The following is a 16,821-nucleotide window of genomic DNA, read 5'->3' as shown; positions in this document are numbered from 1 at the left end:
AAAATGAATTGTCAAACTTTTAATTGTCTAAAAGAATTTTATCTCTTCAAATTTACTTTTTCATGAAACCCACTTGTAAAAGCATCCATAAATACTTTGTAAAACTTTAGGCAGAAGAGAAAGTCTTGTCATAAAAAAAGAATGTAGACATCTGATCAACACTGCCAGCAAGTTCACAAATTTCTTCTACTTTATCCCTTAGATACAGTTATACCAGTCCACTCCTAAAAACTGAATCATATCTCCCAACAATATAATTACACAATTACTAGAACTACCTATTTTGCTGAGCCTAAATGTATCCTAGATACTAATACCTAGAAAAATACAAGAAATGGATTCTTTTCATTTGTCAGTCTCTCAAAAATCTAAGACTATTTAGCAAGTATCCATAAACTTAGTTCCAGTCCAGGCTAAGTAGTTTTGATTTTTTTAAATTTTTAAAAATAATATCTTTATTTAAGCACCATTATTACAAACATGATTGTAGTTGGGTTTCAAAAATATGGAACACTTCATGAATTTGAGTGTCATCCCTGTGCAGAGGCCATGCTAACCTTCTCTATATTGTTCCAATTCTAGTATATATGCTGCCGAAGTATATGTGCTGCTGAAGCGAGCACAGTAGTTTCATTTTTTTAACCCATTTCCTATAACATGATATTCAGTTCTTTAGTTGTTTTCCTTAGTTTCCTTAGTTCCTAAGTTCCTTTAGTTGTTTCCTTAAGCACCTTAGTTGTTTTCCTTTTGGTGCTGTTCTCCTTCATCAATTTTATTAAAATTTCTAAAGCTTGATATAAAAAACACTGCAAGTATAACAGTACTTTATATGTCACCAAAAAAAAACCTAGGAGATTACCATCTTCCTTAATTCAATATTTACTTCACAAATTGCTACTAATTGGGTTTCTAGGAAGATTATAAAATGGAGATTAGGACAAAGGATAGTATGTTAGGGACACCTCTATGTTGTTTGTATAGTATTGACATTTATTCTTGGATAATAAAAGAAAAAAAATAATTCCTGCTGGCTCTGAGAGAGTTTTATTTGGAAAGTGAGAGTAAGAAAAGTTATTAATCATATAGCTGCTTGCCAGTAGAAGATAGTAAGTAAACAAGGTAGATAGAAATGGCTTTTAAGATACTTCTGTAACCATTTGGAATATTGCCTTGCTGGGAAACTATTTTAAATGGATCTTGCATTATCTGCATTTCTACATATGGCCCAAGCTGCCTTTTCATGGATGTTTGTCTAACAAATGACGTTTGATGATAGATATGTCTTGTACTAGATAATTGAGCTGGCAATCTGACTGCCCAAATATTTAAGGTTCCAGTTTCCTAAACTCAAGGTCATTTGTTTATAATGCAAGTCCCTATATGTAGAAGTAACATTTTTCCTTGAGTCATAATAAAGAGATTGAATCTGGGAAATTAGAGTGTAAATGCTGATTACCTGTCTGATATTATTTTTCTGATAATAAATTTCTCTCAACATATGACAAGGAATTTCATCTATTCTACCAGAATAAAAGAAAATGTGCAGGTTAACTTGCTAGCATCAAGTTGGTTAAATTTCAGACCCTTCACAGTTCTTGACAATCTTATTTGTTTATTCCTTTGTCAGTTTCTTGAAAGAATAAAGCAGAAGTTTCTCAAATAAGCTTTTGTGAAGAAGTTATTTTTTCTAGTTGACATAATAGAGGAAGTATCTGTGCAGTCCATGCTTAATGGCCCCCATGTTCATGTCTTATGCTACTATAATATGATCATAGAGTCTAACCAAATAGCCTTTAACAATCAGTAAAATACTGTATATGATTTTTACTTCTTTGCTTATTTTTACTCTATGTTCTAAAAGAGTATTTCAACATGCCTTACACAAATTTAGAAAATACAGAAAAAAAATTAAAACTAGGTAAGGTGATAAGACAAAAATAGAATGTGGATGTAGGATTGATGAATTATTGTCACATCTAGAGATGAATCACAGAATTGAATTTGAGTTTTATTGCAGTCATTGAAAAGTTGAAAATATATAAGATTCTAATGTCCTTTCTTTCATTGCTTGATTAAGTTAATCAGCAGCTCTTCCCTATAAAAATTTTGTCTTTATAGCATAGTTTAAATGTGAATAAAGTCAAAGACTAAATTAATTTTATTAATATAAACATTATTTGAGATGAAAAAAATAAATTTATCTTAATTATGTGTATTAATGTGGTAAAGTTTCTTAACCCTTCTGAAACTGTTATATTACTTGAAAAATTAAGATAAAAGAGAAATAATTTAATTGTATTCATATGATAATATTTAAAGTTAGTTAGCATTTTCTTTTTTTTTCTTTTTTTTTTGTTTCTTTTTTTGGGTTTTTCTTTTGGTTTTGGGGCCACACCCAGCGATGCTCAGGGGTTACTCCTGGCTCTGTGCTCAGAAATCGCTCCTGGCTTGGGGGACGGCGGTCTGTCCTGGGTCAGCAAGGCAAATGCTCTACCGCTGCTCCATCACTCCAGCCCCAGCATTTTCTTTTTATGTTAAAATAATTTTAATTGCAAAAAATATATATTATTTTTTCTAAAATAACATTTTGTTGGGGTCAGAGTGATAGTACAGTGAGTAGGTACATCATTTGCCTTTCATGTAGCTAACTCAGTTGGATCCCCAGCCTCTCATATGGTCTGAGAACCACCAAGAGTGATCTCTGAGTGTAGAGCCAGGAGCAAGCCCTGAGCATTGAGGGGTATAGGCTCCCCACATATAAAAATTTTTAAAAAATGAAGGTTAATAGGATGTGCTGGAACCAAGGCCCAGTTGTATCAGAGATATGTGGTGATAGAATAATTAACCAAAGGGGGGATGTTTAAACAAAAGCAAAACAGTTTTATTGATAGGATATAGCACACTGTATTAACAGGCAGAGTGGAGGTCTCCAAAGAAGGAGGTCTGACTGACATTGTAAAGGAATGATATATTTGGGGGGAGGAGGGCCACACCCAGTGATGCTTAGGGCTTACTCCTGTCTCTATCTTCAGTGATTTTTCCTGGTGGTGTTCAGGGACCATAAGTGGTGCTGGACATTGACCCCAGGTTGACCAGTGCAAAGAAGGAGCATTTTTAACATAATAATTTCTTTATTTAAGTACCATGGTTACAAAAATGTTAGTAGTTGGGTTTCAGTCATCAAATGTACACCACTATTCACGAGTGTAACCAGATGGAACCAAGATTGGCTGTGTGCAAAGCAAATCCCCATATCTGTAATATCTCTCTGGCCCCAAATAATTTAAGTCTGTCATGGAAGGGAGTAATTATTGAGGAAAATTCTGGGAATTTGAGTGGCAAAGACATACATTCTTTGTATATCTTGCTGGACCATCTGGGTAAAGCAGGATTGTCTATTCCAGTTCTTGGAACTGGGAGGCAGAATGGAGCAATGGCGGGGCCTCTAGAGTCTCCTGAGCAGAGTTAATTATTTCAGCAAGGAGGATCAGCCTACCAGACCTTTGGAATGGGATTCAAATAAGGCATCTCTTTAAGGAATTTTTGCTAGACCACTTCAAATAAGACCAAATTTACAAGCTTCATTATTCCTTTATTCATATTTTCATTAAATAGTAATTGAATGTGCATGTGTCACTTAATTCTGGGAACTGAAGATAGGAGTGCATGAAACAAATATCCCTGTCCTCTGAGAATTGAAAATGAGCAAGAAAAATAGGTTATAATCAGTATATTAAGTAAATATAAATTGAGTCAGATTATGCTACCAGGAGAACAACAATGAATGCTGGGAGAGGGCAGAAGGATTGCAATTTTTAAACGGAGTAATCAGGAGAAGGCTTATTGGGAAGATGAAACTCAAGAGAGTTTTGAAGAAGGGAAATAATTGACCTTTGGCTCTACAGGAGAGAGCATTTCATGCAGCTGATGTCATATGTGCAAAGACCCCAATACAAGAACATTCCTAAGTGCTTTCACCTCTGCAGAGCAGCCCCAGTGTTGTTGAAGTAAAGGAAGCAAATGTGAAAATCTGAGAATATAGGGGTAGGAGAAACAGTAGAGTAGGTGGGGCACTTGCCTTGCACCCAGCATTGAGCCAGAAGTAAGCCCTGTAAGTCAGAAAAAATAAAGTTAGAGAGGTAACAAGAGTTCTTATTATGACCTTTTAGGTCATCTTAAGAATTTTTATTCTCATGAAATAGAGAGCCACTGAGAGCAGTGATGTGATTAATTTTAATATAAATAGAGTTATTCTGGCTATTGTATTGGAATTAAAATTATGGTGAAGTAAGGGTCAAAATGGCAATATAAGCAAAAGCAGAGAAAGTAGTTATTGGGCAACTGTAAAATAGTAGAACAAGATAAATTGGTGCCCTATCCTAAGAATTAGGAGTGGAAATGAGAAACAGTGAGAGCAAACAGATAAAGACATTTAAAAGGTAGATTAGTTTGCTCAAATGCAGGAGTATAGAGAAAATAAAGAAAGGGATTAGACAATCCCTAGTGCAAACAAACCTTGAATTCAATAGAACTGGGAACTGAAGGGGTGGAGAAAGAGAAAAGGACTCATGGGTGGTGGTGGCAGGATCTGAAAATTTTGATGAGGAATTAATTTAGGAACTCTGAAACTGTAAAGCAACTACCTTAATAGCATTCTAAGTTATAATTTCTCAATCAAAAAATGGATGAGTTAAGGGCCAGAGCAGTAATGCAGCCACAGGGCATTTGTCTTACACGTGGCTGACCTCGGTTCAATTCCAATATGGTCCCCCAAGCCAGGAGCGATTTCTAAGCACATAGCCAGGAGTAACCCCTGATTGTCACTGGTTGTGGCCCAAATACACACACACACACACACACACACACACACACACACACACACACACAGAATGAGTTAGCAAAAGATTATTATTCTGATGATTGGAAAAGAGAATAGTCTCTGGAAAAGGATAGTCAAAAATCAGAAACGATACAGGAGGTCATTGTCCCAGTGAGGGACAATATGTCACAGGATTCACCAAAAATGAACTCTTGTTCCTGTTCTGCCACTTACTGTAGGTTTGGTTTTTATTATACACAGTAAAAATAACTTTTGAGTAAAAAAATAATAAAATAAAATAATTTGTGTCAAAGGAAATCTGAAATTTATGAATTTAAATAGAAAAATCAAGAATTATTTTTATGGAGTAATTTGAATGTAACTTCTCAGCCTAATAATCCCCAGGACTGGCATTATCAATATAAAGGAACTTAGCATGCACCAAATGACACATTTTAACCAGAATCCAAATGGAAAACTTAGAATTATTAAAAGAGAAGGAGCTATCATTTGTCTGTTATTATATTCTGTGGTCTCCTTTCAATTTATTTTATTATACACATTTATTAAGAAGGCAATGATTTTAATTCTGTGTTTACACACCCTACTGGGATCATTCAGGCACCACACATCATGACTGTCCATAGACAATTGACAAGAAAGTCTTTTCATTTGGTGTTAATCTCCTCTACTCTATAGACTCCTATTGGTGCTCTGGGTGGTGTAGCAGGGAAGCGCAAACACAAAGGGAAAAAGAAGTGCAGATGAAGTGCCCTGGTGATAGTATGTCCTGGCAGCCATAGTCAAGACAGCAAAATGAGGTGGGCAGTAAGAGCAGCCTAGGCACCTCTGCTTTTACCAGCAGGAACCGTGCTGGCATCCACAAGCTTCCCTCTAGAAATGCTTTTCAGATTCCAGAATTAGGAAGGAAAATTAGGTATTAGGAGTGGAAATGTGCCAAAGTGCCAAAGACCTACCTCACTAGACTTATTTTGTCAGAATACACCAGTGATCATTTCCAACAGCACCCCTGTTGATTAAAATATAAAATATAAAGTATAGGGGCCGGCGAGGTGGCGCTAGAGGTAAGGTGTCTGCCTTGCAAGCACTAGCCAAGGAAAGATCATGACCGCGGTTCGATCCTCCAGCATCCCATATGATCCCCCCAAGCCAGGGGCAATTTCTGAGCGCTTAGCCAGGAGTAACCTCTGAGTATCAAACAGGTGTGGCCCGAAAAACCAAAAAAAAAAATTATAAAGTATAAAGTCCACGTGTTGGGTGAGGCTGCCCTAGGCATTGTGTTTCTAATCCCTCAGGATGGCGGGTCTGATGATACAGGATAACAGTGGAGAAATAATTCACAAGCAGTCAGTTAAAGTTTTATCAGAGTCAGCTCTCTTTTTATTTCATGGCTTTTCTCTGCTATGTGCATTTCCTCACTTGTGCTTCTCTACTAAGCTTTCTGCTATCTACTTTCTTCAGCCAGCAGCTCCTCGCTGCTTCTCTTCTGGCTTTCTGCCTTTTTGCTGCTCTTCCTGCCTCCTCCCTCATTATCTAGAACAGCCATCCCATTCCAGGTGAGGGCGGATCTGATTCTCCAGGTGGGATTAACATCTCAAAAGAAGATAGGGAAAAAGGAAGTTGGGGCAAGGCTACATACCCTACTGTCAAGCCACTGTGTCAAAGAAATCATAATTAAGAGAAATCATAATTAACCTTGTTAAGAGAAATTCATAATTATACTAATCATGGTAGTTAAAGTGTCCACAGCTTCTTAAAATTTGCCTTTTTAGAGCCAGAGAGATACCAAAGTGGGTAGGGCATTTGCCTTGCACACAGCTGACCAGGTTTAATTTTGGTACTCAATATGATTTCCTGAGCCTCATCAGTAGTTTTCCCTAAGCACAGAGCCTGAAGTAAGCCCGGAGACGCTTTGCTTTTTCTCTTAAATTATCTGTATTTAATTATATGGTATTTAAAAGAGACAAGCTTATAAATTGTGGTTAAAAATTCACTTTGAAAGTAAGAGTATTTCCTTAATTTTATTTAGATATAGTTTTATAAGCTACACTGAGAAGAAATGTACATTTCTTTTTTTTTTGAGAACTACATTTCAGCTGTTAAAATATGTTTTAGCCAGTTAATTAATGATATACTTTTTCTTTTTTTATTGAGATCATTGTTAATTACAAATCCTTCATAGTTGTATTTCAGACATATAGTGATAGTGAATTAGGGTCATTCCCATCACCAATGTTGCCCTCTCTCCACCAAAGTTCCCAGCAAGCATCCCATACCTCCACCCTTAGCCACTTAGTCTACCAGTGTAACAGGTCCATTTTGTATTTAGATTATTATAGTTTGAGCCTCTTAATTCTATTGCTGTTGACTTTGGCTTGGTTATTTAGTTCTGACCATTTTTTTTTTCAACAATGCACCTAAGACTACTTGGCCTGTGGGCCCCATCCACTTTTTTTCCTTTTTTCAATTTGTATAAAGACGTAGAAATATGAGGTAAAACAAAGTAATTCCTTTTTCCCTTCTTCAAGGGTCTATAAAAAAGTATGAAAAAGGCAGGAGCCCCTATCTAGAAGATGCAAATAAAATTTTAAAAGGGGTGTGTATGAGAGTGGTTTTTTGTTTGTTTGTTTTGTTTTCAATAAAGACAGCAAAGGTTGGAGGGGGGGAATTAAAGAGAAAATATCCTTGGCCTAAAAGAACAGGGTATCTCTACCCATGAAGCATAGTCATTAGACCAGCTCCAAGCTCCAGGCATACTAATTGTCAACCGCAAGGTCTTTATGGTCCCAGGAAAAGTTCTTACTCAATTATGGTTGTCACAATTAGGCTTCTGTAATTAGAGATCTTGGTTTTTGCACAGATCTTATGTCAAAGCCAGGGTGTCACAGAACATCTTCTGACTGATTGCACCTTACTGGTGGTTAGATGTAGAGGCAAGGAAACCTGTTCTTAGAGCAAATTATTGCTGTTTCCTAGTCATCAGCATGTCAGGGTATATCAGTCATGTACCCTGGAGCAGATCAGTGCCAGAGCAGCATTAGGGCCTCCCCCAGGGCAAGTTTGATTTCTGGTGCTGGTGCAGAAGATGGTGCCGGTTCCAAGGATGAGATCCAAGGTTCAGTATGTATGATCGATGCCTGCTCAACTGAGGCATAAGTCAAATCACTTTGAAGAATGACTTGGGGTAAAGAGTTTTCCTGAACTATAAAATGTTATGTGTTCCTATCCCTGTTAAATAAAAACTTTTTTTCTGTACATAATATTCCTCCATTTTAATGTGTCTATGCAAAAAGAATAACAAGCAAAACAATTCCTATGTTCTAGTTCTAATCTGAACTCAGACCCAAGGAGACTTATTTACTAGAATTTCCTATTAAACAGGCCCCCAAAAAGGGATGGCAAAAACTACATATCTAGCATATGAAATATAAAAATTATAATTATTAAGAAAATATGTCTACAGAAATATACAAACGAAATATAGATATCCTTTTTAAGTCTTGGGAAAGGATAAAATCCAAGGTACAGTTTCATCCCACACCATGATCTTATGGGGTCTGAGAAATGGTTCACAAAAGTCAGATAGTGAGCTTGAGCTGAGAGTCTCTCTGCCCAATCTGGTTGTTTGCTACCAGAACCAAATCTGGTAGTAAGCAACAGTCCACAGTGAGGGGAGGTGGGAGAAAAGGGGGCTGCATAGGGTGAATCAGCAGGAGCAGTGTGTGGCAGCAGCTTCTTCCTTGGTAGAGACAAGGTGGGCTGGGAGGCTGTCCTTTCGCTTTGGGAGCCAGCTGGCAGTTTGCTGGAACAGGGGAAAGATTCCGGTTTCGGAGGACTTAAGAACTAGGTGTAAAGAGGGTTAAAAAGGGAGAGATGATGGATCAAGGTTGAAAAAATAGAAGAGGATTTGTAAGGTGGTAGAAAGTGGAGGGAGAAAAGGAGGAGTTATATATTATATATCAGGGACTATATACAACATTGACAGGCATTATGTACAACTACAGATTAGTAAGACATAGAGGAGTCCACAACACAAACACTCACACAAACCAACACAGACAAACTTTGGAAATGGATTTGTAGGTTGCAGTTGAAAAACTGATCCATATGGAATGGGTCAGAGCACTTAAAAAAAATATGAGGCCAGAACATCAGGGTTTTTAGTTTCTAGGCAAGTCACCAATGGTGAGGGTAAACTTTGCTAAATAAAAGCTTCTGGGATTAGATTGTGCATGGAGCATTCTTAGAATAGTCATAATTTTCACGTCTAGAGTTATAAGCAATTTGGTAATGAGCACTGTAAGAGGAGTATTGTCTACCAGATCTTGAGCATCCAGGTTCCTTTCCTGAAAGCAAATTGACTACATGGGCATTATAATATAATAGAAAACTAGCTTGAATTGAAAAAATAAATAGCAAAAAACATACTTAATGAACGGGGACTATAACAAAAGTCTATGTTGTGCAGATACCTATTTCAATAGTCTGTGCACATAAACAGTAGAACATAGTGTCAGGCATAATCAAATGGAAAATGGGTAAATTAGAGTATTTTGTCAAGACATTAACATATTGATAACTGTATTTGGAGTCTAATATAGCACTGAAGTGTAAAACAAGGGCAACCAACCATTATATTCAAGAACCACTGTGGAAAAAGAAGAGTTATTATAGACATATTAAAATTAAGACACTAAAACATGTTTATAGTAAGCACTGTAATGGGAGTCCCTGGCTTCCAAATGCATTCTGTACTTGTTTTGTGGATAAAAGCATTAGAACATTATAATAGACCTCTATAAAGAGCAGTTGATTGAATTCCTGTTTAATCTAAAGAGCTGTATTCATTACTGCAGGTTTCTTTGAAGTATAAAAGAGAATAAAGGCTATTGTGTTTCTCTCCTTTTCCACTCAATTTGTTTCCTTCTCCTCTCTATACCCTGGCACCTATGGTGTTCGAGATATCTACCACTTAAATCATTGTGTTTCTTCATGGAATAACTGCTATATTTTGATGTATTTCTTCCAATAGAGTCATTTTTGTGCATTTGAGAATTTTTTCAAAAGTGCAATTTTATGTCCAACTTTTATATAATGTCATTGTTAGATCACCTTATATGCAAGGGTTATATGTTATCTGTAAAAAAAAATTAATGAAAGAAAAAGTAGATAGAAAGGAAATGTGGTTGCTAAATTTATCACCTGTTAGGGAGCAGAAGGGCCATGCATGGCTAAGGAAGTGAACATGACCAAAATGGGCACTTAGAGAGCTTAAGTAAAAAAGGTGTCAACAACAATAGAATCAAGAGACTTAAAATGTAAACAACGTAAACTTAAACAGGCCTGTTTTACTGGGAGGCCAGAGGGCAAAGGGTGGTTGGTGGTATAGGATGCACTCTGGGATCATTTGTGGAGGGAGGTTGACACTGGTAAGGGAATGGCCTTGATTCACTGTATATCTGAAATTCAACTATGAATAATTTCAATAAAATAAGATAAAATAAAAACATTTTTCCAAACAAACCCTAAAAAAAAGATGGATGTCATAGAATAAGGAAAACTAGAAGCTTCTAAAATGTACAAAGGATCGAGAATACTTCTCTGATTGTCTATTACACAAGACTATCTTAGCCAGACTCATAGCAACATCTAAAATGCTCACATGGAAAGTCTAAAGCTGTTTCTAAATGAAATTGCTATTCAGCATCTTTCTATTGACTATACAGATAAGGTTTTATTGCCTCGACAAGCTTCCAAAATTCAAATTATGCTTTTGGTTTCACAACATATCCCTTCCTATGAAACTTAAGAAAATAAAAGCTCTAAGAGATAGGAAGGAGAAATATGATAAGCTTAGGGAGTCTCTATTCAGCAAAGAAAATTGCCATTTTCAATGGCTTCAAGATTATATTCACTTTTATAGATCAGCATGCTGGTCTTTATGTTAGGGCTTCAAGAAGTGCATTTATAAATTAGTAAAATGTATGAGTCATTGCAAAGTTATGTTTGATCCAAGATACAGCTACCAGTCTAACAACCAGCACTGGTCTTAAATACAGTGGGCTCATCCTTAAATACTATTTCTAGAATCAAATTCATCTTGGGATTAAATGTTTACTGCTATGTACACTAATGTTAAATTACTTAAACTCGGGACTTTTGTTAAAGGTTGCTTGCTACTCAAGAATATTAAATGCATGGTTGGGTTACAGAGTAGAGGTTCCCAAAGGATCATAGTAAGTACAATTTATTTTAACAAACATTGATCCCAGTGTTCCAAAGACATTAGAAAAATATGAACAACTTCGACATGTGGTTTTGGTTTTAGAAGCAGAATTAATCTATTGGGAAAGATGAGACTCAAAAGAAAATTAGAAATACCAGCTAACTTACTGTAACTTACTGAAAAAAATCAAGGATGGATCGCATTAACCAGTAAAATGTTTTTTTAATGACAATTAACTTCATAGATCACATAAATTATAAAAAAGAAACATTTATTTAAAGGATAAAAGTCTAAAATGAGGGAAAACTTCTTTTTCCTTTGCATGGCCTTGTACTGATTTTAGGCAATGAACCAAGCTAACAAACAATTTCACTTATTAGTGACACAAATTGTATTAGACTATCAGAAGACAGAACATTTCATGTTAGGACTGATAATTTATGTGCATGACTCTGCTGGGTTAAAAAGAAGCACATGTTTCACCAAAAGGATAATTTTCTGGTAGTTAGTCCAAACTAGCACAAGACTGACACCAAGAAATTTGGGAGAATATTACTGGCTCTTTGATGCTGCAAATGTGAATCCAATCGATGTGTTTCTTTTGCATTGTGCTCAAAAGGACAGGCTTTTCCTCTGAGATTAGGGTCTGCAGCAGAGACTGGAGTGAGCCTGAAGATTGGCAGTTTTGTGCTTTTGTGCAATCAATATTGTTTATGGATTGCTCTGACATAGCTGCCTCCAATGGTGCAGGGTGGGTGTGAGGGAGAATACACTACAACCACAAACAACTTGAGAATTTCAGGAAATTACCCAAATGTTCAAATCCTCCCGGGGAATGGTTTTCAGCAATTTATATGATAAATCTATGCAGTGAATACATTTAAAAAAAATAATAATCTGGCAGCCACATGGAACAGTGGCATACCCATATTGGCTACTTCTTTTGAAAAGAGTCTTTAGTCAGTGTGTGTGAAATTAGCCCCCAGAAAGGAAGCAAGACAAAGGAAGCCCAAATGACTAGAAAAGGCAAGACAGCATCCACTAGCTTCTGACAATGCTCGAAGTGCTGAGGAAACTACTCAGTGAGGCTTTCAAAAGAGGCACACAAAGAAAGCATGGAAATGGATGATAAGGAGAGATCTGCAGGCACCAAGGGGGAGAGAAGAGGAAGCAGCTGCAAAGACATGAGGCCAGGCAAGATGGAGTCAGGTTGTAAATAAAGGCAGTATTAGTGAAGTAATATTACTGAGAAGCCAAACTTGGCTTGCTAGCAGTCATGGTCTCTACCTTGCTCTTAAAGTGCCGTCTCAACAGCTACTGCACTGTTGAACAAGTCGAATAACCATAGCCAAAGTTATGTTAGGGTTCTGAAAGATGAGCAAAGATACTGCTGACGCCAAATGTACTTTTAAAAATTGCCATGTCTAAAACTAGAGTAAACAGCAAAGTCTAGATTTTCAAAAACAAAAACCTAGGGCCAGCATTTGTGAGAAAGCCCGTTCACGCCCACATGATGGCTGGCACAGGAAATGTAGACATAACTTGCAAGCAAGTTACTTCAGAAGTGAGAGCCTCTGACAGCCATCACAGTTCCTCCAGCAGAAGCTTGCAGTTTCTGTTTCATCTTCTAGGTTAAAAAGCACTAGATTTTCTATAACTTTTTTTGACATCTGAGTCATTTTATTTAGCACAAGGGATAAGTATTCCCACAAGACAAGAGGCATTCAAGGTATAAGCCAAGAGAAATTTTTTTTTAATGTGTAAGAATCCTATTTTCAAAATAGTGAAACTCTCCATTTCCATGCTTGCAATTTTCTAGGGGATGCTTGAAGACTCTACTTAAAGAAAATTACCAGGTAATCATGTTTCCCTCTTTTTTCTTACTGTTCATGGAAAGTAAAGGTAGGTATAAAATCATCACTGAGGAATCAAAAGCTTGAGTACCTGGCCAGGACTTTAGGTTTCTCAAATGGATGAGGAATATTGAAAATTACTTTGTATTTCTGTCAGTGGGGGAATAATTTCACAAACACATTGAACAGCACAGTTCATTAGCCTGCCAAAAGGTTAAAGGAAAGGACAGTGGGGAACTAGCCCTTAAGAAAAATCTCCCATTACAGCTTTTATAAATTGCTACTCAACTCCAGTGCAAAGAAGTGATAGGGGAAAGAGCTGACAACGAATATCATTTCATCCCTGTGATAGCTCACTTCTGCCTTCATATTTACTCAAGAAAATTTTGTGTTTTATAGCTTTATTCTGAGTCAATGGCTTCAGAATCACGACTTTGCTGTGGTTTCCTGACTCAGGGAGTGCCATGGGCACATGGAAGAAGGTAGATCCTTCTTTAAGGGAGGTGTGCTGAGTTTCAGCTGGGGTTGTGGGTGATTTGTTGTTTTGTGTGAACAGGGTGAGAGAATTGTTCTTTGAAGTGCAGTCATGGTTTCCAGGCAAAGGGCAGCCTTTGAGCAAAGTGTCTGGGGTGGGGTAGTTCCCTAATAACACAGTAGGAAATGATTTCCACAGCACTGGGGCTTCTAATAATTGTGATGTCATCTCCCACCAGTTTCTTAAGCTGTATCCCTCGTTTGGATTACATGAGGATGTAGTGGGTCTTATCTTCATTATAATAAGACTCCAGGGGGTGGGGAAAGAGCTTTACTGCTGTCTATAATCATTTGTCAGCTGTAAAAAAAAAAGGCAAAAACCTGTGTACCAACTCCCCTTTTATCAAAGATCATATTATGATGAAGAAGCATCTTTCTTCCCAAGGCTAGAAAAGATTTCCTTATGTTGTTACCTTGAGGCAGGCCAGTGCTGCTAATCACACATCAGTCCAGAACTGATTCCAAGTGCTCATGGAAAACCAGCCTTGAAGTTGGGGGAAGGGGGCAACCTTCTGGACTGGAGAAGTGAGCTGGCAAGCTCCCATCTTGCTGCATTGACTCATGCCTGAATCACAGCCAGGCTGGCAGGATGTTGTTTTGGGGAGGTTCGCAAGCCTGTCAAAAACCTGCTGTCGCCATTGACTGATATTATGCAAGATTCCAAATTATGTTTATTTATATTCACTTTGGTGTTTGTTGTGTGTGTGTGTGTGTTTTGCTCCACCCTCACCCCAAGTCACCTTCTACAGACACTAGAGCTTTAATTTGACCAAAAGTTTTTAATAAAATACTTTTAACTATACCTTCAAAAGATACAAAAATAAAACCCAATTTTAAAATGAGAAGAAAACACTTACTTTGTCCCCAATTCTTTTCAACACTCAGTACAGTGTTATGCCAAACAATTTGCTCCAATTCATTAAACCCCTCTCGCTTGATTCCGCTGGGCAGATGTAGTTAGGAAACAGGCTGGGAAGTGAGGGGCAGAAGCCTGTGTAGGATGCCATTGACAGCAAAAAGCACATTGCTCTATGCCCAATTCTACTCCTCTCTAGATTTGTGGAATGGCTTTATATCTTGCTAGATGCCACAATCTCTTACATCAACTGTTTTTACCTTTCCTGATAGGAAGGTGGGTCCTGGTTTTCTTTAAAGACAAATAGGTTTCATTTAAAGGGTGAAGGGGTGTGGGAAAGGCTTAAATGTGCAGCTTTAGAAGATTCTAGAAGTCTTAAGCTTTTCAATCTAAGTTTCTCTCACTTCTGGAGTCTGTAGGAGTTTAACTCTAGAGCTGAAGAAATTTTCCCAATTGTATCATGTGGCACTGATAAGTTCTGCAGAAATTTGGTAGGCAGAAAGAGTGTGAGTGAATTCATTTATGTGCCTAATTTAAGACACAATTGAGAGGCAGAGTGTTCTAATAGATGGAGTTCTGGCTGAGGAGTGAAGAAACCTGAGTTCCATTCTTAGCACAGTTTATGCTCCAGCACAGTAAAACAGAAACTTAGCTCTTTCCAAGTTCAAGCAATTGAACTTTAGAAACACTCAATTCAGAACAAAATTATATATAAACACAACTAGGATTCTCATTATCTAGAGATTTCATTGTTCTGATAAGCCCAAATTCTGTTCTCCCTATATTCTTTGGAAGGCCCTAATAAAAAATGTTATTTTGGTTGAGCCTCTGGGAGGGAAGAAGGACTTGTTTAGCATTCTTTGTGAGGAGATCTTTCCCTGAAAGTGTGTTCAAAGCAGACCTGTGGTGAGGGGGAGGGGCATCCCCTCTACACTGGCAATGGGGAGACAAACAAGATTCTTTCAAGTCCTGCCTAAGGCAGTGGACACAGCTGCATCTCTGCTTGCTGGAAAACTGACCTTGGCCATTAGTCTGAGTGCTTAGTGGTTGTTTCCATTTGAATTGCACATTCTAGGAAGATTTGAAATTTAAAAGACAAAATATTCAGTGCCAATAGCGTTCACTGACCTTCTACCTATTGCAATCTGCTCACTGGCTAGAATTTACTGTTACAGGAAACTGTGACTACATAAAAATAAATCTTGAGTAAAGTAAGAACCAAAGTACATTACCAAAATTTCCCCTAAAATATTATCCTTTAATGAAATAACCCCAATGGCCTACTAAATAATATTGTAAAACTATGTTTCACTTAAAGTTGTCATCTCCAGCATTGAGAACCTTCCTTTGATTCTTTTCTCTATGTATTTTAATTGTAAAAAAAAAATATTTAGATCTGCATCCTGTTTGAATTTATCGGTGATTAATCTTCAGTCTATATCACAGTGTCAACTAGAGAGTCTATCTCTCTTTAGAGTTCCAAAATAAAAAATCAATGTCTATTCCTGACATTAAGAAAATGACATTTTAGAGCAGAAGACAGACATTCAGACAAGTCAAAATCCAACTGGATCACAGGTGATCTGATCTAAATATGTGCGAGTATAGTGGGGATGCAAAAGTAGAAATGTGTAAAGAAGGGTTAAATTGGAGGAGGTAATGAAAAAGTATTTCCTAGATGGATAAAAGGTGTGACATTATTTAGAAAATTTAAAGCACAGCATAACTTGAGGTGTTTGAAAAATCTCCAGGATTCAAGCAAGGCAAAAATGAAGAGCTGAGTGAGAGAAGAAGCTTAATGTAATAAATAGGCAGAGATTAGACCCTGAGGTACCAATCATATTTTTCGAGGCTTTATTAGGTAAACAATAAAAAATTATGGAAGGATTTTATCAGAGAAGAGATATAGTTCAATATGCACGCTAGATCCTGGATAGATCCTGGATTACAGTTGATTTTAAAGGATATTTGTTGCCATACCTACATTCTCTCTACTATTATACAATCTCTATTTTTCTTGAGGAAACAATAGCTCTCAATACAGAGCGGAAGAGGTTTGTTTGTGCAGGATAAATGGCTTTTTTTTTTCTTTGCTTGGTCATTGCAACACTATGAGAGCCGAGGAATACTGATTGCAGGACTTCATTGATGCAATTTAGAAAGAGGCTGTATCTTTCTATCCAGAGAGCTAGAACAAGCTTAAATTAAAGTTCTGCAGCCAGAATCACACACAATGAGAGTCCCTAAGTGAAAGTGAGCCACACAGAGGAAAGCATACTATATGGACAGAGCAAGACAGAGCTCTTAGACCCTAGATTGAGCTGCCCTGATCTTCTGAATTCTAAGTTATTTAAGTCATTTAGCTGCATTTTCTAGTCACATATAGCCAAAGATAAAACTCAGTTAGAAGAGAATTGAAATAAAATCAGGCAAAGAGGAAAATAATTAAAATAATAGCAGAAATTAGAAAGATGGTTAAAAAGTTAAATAATAAAAGAAACTAAAGAGTTAA

At 37.0% G+C, this 16,821-nt stretch overlaps 1 non-coding gene across 1 annotated transcript; it reads right to left on the bottom strand.

The window, feature by feature from the left end:
• Nucleotides 1–499: 499 nt before the first annotated feature.
• Nucleotides 500–602, bottom strand: LOC126007415 (U6 spliceosomal RNA). The gene has a single exon (XR_007494990.1). It is a non-coding gene; the product is annotated as a U6 spliceosomal RNA (small nuclear RNA).
• Between the last annotated feature and the right edge of the window lie 16,219 nt (nucleotides 603–16,821).

The sequence above is a fragment of the Suncus etruscus genome, chromosome 4 (genome assembly GCF_024139225.1).
Source record: "Suncus etruscus isolate mSunEtr1 chromosome 4, mSunEtr1.pri.cur, whole genome shotgun sequence".
NCBI classification, from domain to species: Eukaryota; Metazoa; Chordata; class Mammalia; order Eulipotyphla; family Soricidae; genus Suncus; species Suncus etruscus.
This window is presented reverse-complemented; position numbering and strand designations above follow the sequence as displayed.